This window comes from Triticum aestivum, chromosome 7B (genome assembly GCF_018294505.1).
Source record: "Triticum aestivum cultivar Chinese Spring chromosome 7B, IWGSC CS RefSeq v2.1, whole genome shotgun sequence".
NCBI classification, from domain to species: Eukaryota; Viridiplantae; Streptophyta; class Magnoliopsida; order Poales; family Poaceae; genus Triticum; species Triticum aestivum.
In genome coordinates this window covers 394,119,837-394,126,557 of record NC_057813.1, presented here as the reverse complement: position 1 = coordinate 394,126,557, position 6,721 = coordinate 394,119,837, and positions in this window count along the sequence as shown.

Genomic DNA, 6,721 nt, shown 5'->3' with positions numbered 1-6,721 from the left:
TGAGATCCCGGACGTCACGAGGAGTTCCGGAATGGTCCGAAGGTAAAGATTTATATATGGGAAGTCCTATTTTGGCCACCGGAAAATGTTTTGGATTTTTCGGTATTGTACCGGGAAGGTTCTAGAAGGTTCCGGAGTGGGGCCCACCTGCATGGGGGGACCCACATGGACGTGGGTAGTGGGGGCAAGGCCCCACACCCCTGGTCAAGGCGCACCAAGATCCCCCCTTAGAAGGAATAAGATCATATCCCGAAGGGATAAGATCAAGATCCCTAAAAAGGGGGGATAACAATCGGTGGGGAAGGAAATGATGGGATTTCTTTCCTCCCACCTTGGCCAACGCCCCAATGGACTTGGAGGGCAAGAAACCAGCCCCTCCACCCCTATATATAGTGGGGAGACGCATGGGAGCTTTAGACGAAGTTCTGGCGCAGCCCTCCCCCTCTCCCAAGTCGTCCTCCTCTCCCGTGGTGCTTGGCGAAGCCCTGCTGGATTGCCACGCTTCTCCATCACCACCACGCCGTTGTGCTGCTGTTGGATGGAGTCTTCCTCAACCTCTCCCTCTCTCCTTGCTGGATCAAGGCGTGGAAGACGTCACCGGGCTGTATGTGTGTTGAACGCGGAGGTGCCGTGCGTTCGGCACTTGATCATCGGTGATTTGAATCACGACGAGTACGACTCCATCAACCCCGTTCACTTGAACGCTTCCGCTTAGCGATCTACAAGGGTATGTAGATGCACTCCCTTCTACTCGTTGCTGGTCTCTCCATAGATAGATCTTGGTGATACGTAGGAATTTTTTTGAATTTCTGCTACGTTCCCCAACAGCAAGAGAGTTTAATCCTTTCTAAAAAAGATATTCCCACACTCTAACAAATATAAATGAAGCAAAAGGGCATTCTACAAATGGCGGTTTTCTATGTGAAGAGAAAGAGGCAATCCAAACTTCAAATGATATAAGTGAAGCATATGAAGCATTCTATAAATCCATACTCAAAAGATTTAAGTGAGGTGCAATGGGCATTCTATAAATAAACCAAGGACTATCTCATACCAGCATGGTGCATAAAAAAAGTGAAAACTAAATGCAAAATACGCTCCAAGACTTGCACATATCGCATGAACGAAACGAATACAAAAACATATTGATACTTGTTGAAGAAAGAGGGGATGCCTTCCGGGGCATCCCCAAGCTTAGACGCTTGAGTCTCCTTGAATATTTACTTGGGGTGCCTCGGGAATCCCCAAGCTTGAGCTCTTGCCTCTCTTCCCTTTCCTCATATTGAGACCTCCTCGATTAGACACTTCATCCACACAAAACTTCAACAAAAAACTCGGTAAGATCTGTTAGTATAATAAAGCAAATCACCACTCTTAGTACTGTTGCAAAACAATTCATATTTTTTTTGCATTGTGTCTACTATAATATAACTTTTCCATGGCTTAATCCACTAATATAAATTGATAGATTCATCAAAACAAGCAAACTATGCATCAAAAACAAAATCTGTCAAAAACAGAACAGTTTGTAGCAATCTAAACATACACCATACTTATGATACCCCACAAATTCTACCAAAATTAGGAAAAATAGACAAGTTGTATAGCAAGACAGTGCAGAAATAATCAGAACCAATTGACGTTCCAGTTAAAAATGTAAAATCGCGCACTACAGCGAAAGTTTCTGTCCTGCACCGTACAAACCAACAAGCATTGTAAACATCCTAAAGGCAAACCTTGGCACATTATTTTTATAATACAATGGAATTGCACAATGGGATAATTATTTTTGATGAAAGTTTCTGTAATCAAGATTCACAAAGTTTCCGTGAGCATGAACAAAGTTCAAGGCTAGCTCCCACACTACTAGAAAAAGGGCTATAGATGGGATTGACACTAATGGCGCACCAGACAAGGGGTGCGCCATTAGTATATACTAATGGCGCACCACCTTCTGATACCCCATTAGAGTTGAAACTACTAATGGCGCACCTGGCCCAAGGTGCGCCATTAGTATCAAAAAAATTTTTGAACTAGTGCGCCTGTCCAAACATACTAATAGCGCATCCAGACACAGTGCACCATTACTAGTTGTAACTAGTAATGGCGCACCCGTCGGAAAGTGCGCCACTAATGTTGTTTTTTTATTATATTTTTTATTCCTTTTTTTGCAATACTACTAATGGTGCACTGTTCAACCGTGCGCCATTACTAGTTTAAACTAGTAATGGCGCACTGTAGAACAGTGCGCCATTAGTATGTTTTTTTGCAAAACTACTAATGGCACACCGCCAGAAGGTGCGCCATTAGTAATCTGGATTACTAATGGCGCATTTAGTGCTGGTGCGCCATTAGTAAGTGGGCAGCAACAAGATATTTTGGACAGCCTCTCCTACCCACACTCACTTTCTCCCCACTTCATTCTCTCCACCTCCTCCTTGTCTCGGGTGCCTCCTCTTTTTCACCTCATTTCCACCATAGATTCATTCAAATTAAGTGGTTAAATTACCTTGTTTTGATAGGTAAGTAAGGGGGAAGCTATATTTATGTTGTTCTCCCTACAACAATGTGCACATGCACTTTTTATGGCATAGCTAGATCTATGTATGTTCGTGGTGTTGCATATGTTTGTGGTGTTGCATATGTGTTTGTGTTTGGAGGTGTACCGGTATTTGAAATGCGATAGTTGCCAATATTTTGCCGGAATGTTGATTCATTTCCGTTCCGGCGAGAATTTTGGCATTAAGCATTCTTTTTGGTCCTATTTTTAGGGAAAGTCATGCCAAATTTTTTCTTGGTTCTAAAATATCGTTTTGCTCTACCCCGCAGGCGACCATGGTCCGCACGATGACCGAAGGCATCGTGAATAGGTTTTTGAGGTCCGTGAAGGCCGAGATGCTTCAAAAGAACGAGACGGAGATAAGATGTCCGTGTCAAAGATGCAAGCTGAAGAGCCTTATTGCGGACCCGGATTCCGGGCAGGTGCGGGACCACCTGCTCTTGCGTGGTTTCATGGATGGCTATCGGTGGCAAGGTGATGAAGATGACTACGAAGTCATCCATGGGGGCCGGGCAAGAAATGAGGAAGGGCAGCAAGACAACCACCGCGGCTTGGGCGGGCGAGAAGATGAAGAATCCCCAGGAGATGATCACGACGGTGATGCTGTACACAGTCATCATGTAGAAGATGCAGGACATGATGATGAGGAAGATGCCGGAGCAGACGACAGGCATGATCATGAAGATGATGATGCCGGCGGAGCAGACGACGCTGGACCATCGATGGGCTGGGTGCAGGACCCTCATATTCAAGAGCTGCTTCTCAAGCAGACAGATAACGCAAGAGCTGCCGCCCGAGAGAAAGCCAAGATGGATCAACTTGAGTTAGACGCGGTTACTCCATTGTATGAAGGATGCAGGCCCGAGGATACCCACCTGAAAGTAACGCTCATGGCTCTGGAGATGAAGGTAAAACAAAAAATGACCGACGCATGCTTCGGCGAGAACATGTCATTCTGGCACGAATGTCTTCCCAAGGGGAACAAGTGCCCGACCAGTTTGGAGGAGGCGAAGAAAATCGTGTGTCCTCTGGATTTACCGCACGTGAAATACCATGTGTGCATGAACAATTGCATCATTTATCGGGATGAGCACGCGGAGTCTACCATATGTCCGGTGTGCGGCGTCACTCGATACAAGAAGAGGAAGAAAGCTCCTCGAAAAGTGGTGTGGTACTTTCCGATCACTCCTTGTCTGCAGCGGTATTTCGCGGACCCTAAGGTAGCAAAGCTCCTGCGTTGGCACGCGGATAGGGAGGAGAAGAAGCGAGAAGATGATGCAAATGATCCGGAGATAGATAAAAAAGACAAGATGATGAGTCACCCTAAGGATGCGAGCCAGTGGCAAGCGTTGAACTTCGAAGACCCAGAATTTGGGAACAATCCAAGGAACATCGTGCTGGGCGCGAGCACCGATGAAGTCAATCCGTTTGGCAGCCAGAGAAGCACACATAGCACCTGGCCTGTGTTTGTGTGGATGTACAACCTTCCCCCCTGGTTGTGCATGAAGAGGAAGTACATTCACATGAGTATGCTAATTGAAGGGCCGAAACAACCAGGGAACGACATCAATCTGTATCTAGGGCTGCTGAAAGAGGAGCTTGACACGCTGTGGAAAACGCCAGCCAATACGTGGGATGCCGCAGAGAAAGAATATTTCCCTATGAGAGCCGCACTGCTCACGACGGTGCACGACTATCTCGGATACGGATATCTCGCGGGGCAGGTAGTCCATGGATTTTCTGGATGCGTAAGGTGCATGGATGACACAACGTATCGCCAGCTAGATAGAGATCCCAGGTCTTCGAAAACTGTGTTCATGGGACATCGAAGGTGGCTTCGCGACGATGACCCGTGGAGGAAACGCAAGGATCTGTTCGATGGTGAAACCGAACCCCGAAAACGCCCGTGTACGAGGAGCAGCGAGGAAATAGACAAGTTGTTGAAAAATTGGAAGGACTGCCACTGCCGGGAAAGAAGCAAAAGGCGCCAGAGCCGGGAAAGAAGCAAAAGGCCAGAGCCGCTGCTGAAGGTATGGAAAACGAGGTCTGTTTTCTGGGACTTGCCGTACTGGAAGATCCACCGTGTGCCTCACAGCCTTGATGCCATGCATATCACGAAGAACGTGTGCGAGAGTCTGCTTGGCACCCTGCTCAACATGCCAAAGAGGACCAAAGATGGGCCGAAAGCAAGGGCAGACTTGAAATCAATGGGCATCAGGTAGGAGCTTCACACTAATGATGATGATGATGATGATGAGGCGAAGCAGGACACAGAAAGTCGTCGCAAAGGCAAAAAGGCCAAGAAGACCGGAAATGACTACCCTCCCGCGTGCTTCACTCTAAGTAAGGAGGAGATCGAGCAGTTTTTCGCCTGCCTCGTAGGAGTAAAACTTCCTTACGTTACGCAGGGAAGATAAGCTGATACCTAGACCTAGCGAAGCAGAAGTTCAGCGGGATGAAGTCTCACGACTGTCACGTGCTGATGACGCAGATACTTCCAGTTGCAATCCGTGGGATCATGGACGCGCACGTCCGTGAAACGCTATTTGGCCTATGCAACTTTTTCGACGTCATCTCTCGGAAGTCGATTGGCGTGAGGCAACTCAGAAGGCTACAGGAAGAGATCGTGGTGATACTATGCGAGCTTGAGATGTACTTCCCGCCCGCATTCTTCGATGTTATGGTGCATCTGCTGGTCCATATAGTGGAGGATATCATCCAACTTGGGCCGACGTTCCTGCACAGCATGATGTCGTTTGAAAGGATGAATGGTGTCATCAAAGGATACGTTCGCAACATGTCATGTCCAGAGGGAAGTATAGCCAGGGGCTTTCTGACCGAAGAGTGCATCTCCTACTGCATGAATTATCTCGGCATTGAGAACCCCGTTGGTCTGCCCGTCAACAGGCACCTCGGCAGGCTCGCTGGATGGGGTCACCGTGAGGGTCGCCCGAAATGCATGTCGACTTAGAGGGTCGACTCGCCGACTTTGAAAGAGCAAACCTAGTCGCGCTACAACACATAGACGTGGTCGATCCTTGGGTGGTAGAGCACAAAACCTTTATTAAGAAGACGTACAATGACCGAGGCCAATAGAGTACGGACGGAGATATAATCAAAGAGCACAACTCATGTTTCACGCGTTGGTTCAAGCAGAAGCTTCTGTCGTACCCTTTACATGAGGATTCTTCCGCGGAAGAACAACTCATATTCGCCTTGTCACAGGGCGCCGAGCACAACCTAATGACCTATGAGGCGTATGATATCAACGGCTACACATTCTACACCGAGGCCAAGGACATGAAGAGCGATGGTTATCAGAACTCTGGGGTAACGATGGTATCCTACACCGATAATGAGAAGGACAAATACTACGGAAGGATCGAGGAGATCTGGGAGCTGAGCTACGCTGGAGAGAAGGTCCCGATGTTCCATGTCAGATGGGCAAAGAGCGTCCTAAAAGATGACCGGTATTTCACCACCATGGTTATACCCGAAGCCAAATCCAAGACCGCGGGCGCAAACGTCACCGCGAAAAATGAGCCATGGGTACTGGCTTCCCAAGTTGACCAATGCTTCTTCATTACCGACCCATCAAAGCCCAGTCGTGTTATCGTGAGGAGAGGCAAAAGGAAGATCATCGGAATGGATGGAGTAGCCAATGAGCAAGACTTCGACAAGTACGACGACCCGAGGATCGAACATGACGACGATGATGAAGTAGCAGCATACACCACAAGAAGAAGCAGGACCACCCTACCTAAAGGACGTCCGTTCCACAGAAGAACTCCATTTGCAAAAAAGAAGGGCAAGAAGATTGTGAATAGATAGCTAGCTAAGGTCGATTGTATTTAAATCGTAGCCTTCATTTCTCGATTGTATTTCATGGGCACTTTTTGAACTATCATGAATATTTTCAAATTTCATGGACACTCGATCTCGATCCCCCTCCATCTCGATCGCTATCCCACCTCGCCAGATCCGGTCCCCCTCGCCGCCGAGCACCCCCCGGTCCACCGGCCGCCGCCGCCGACCCCCCGCACCCTCGATTCCCCTACTCAACCACCGCCGCCGACCCCCCGCACCCCTCCCCTACTCAACCGCCGCCGCCGACCCCGCGCACCCCCCGCACCCTCCCCCGCTCCACCGGCATTACTGTTT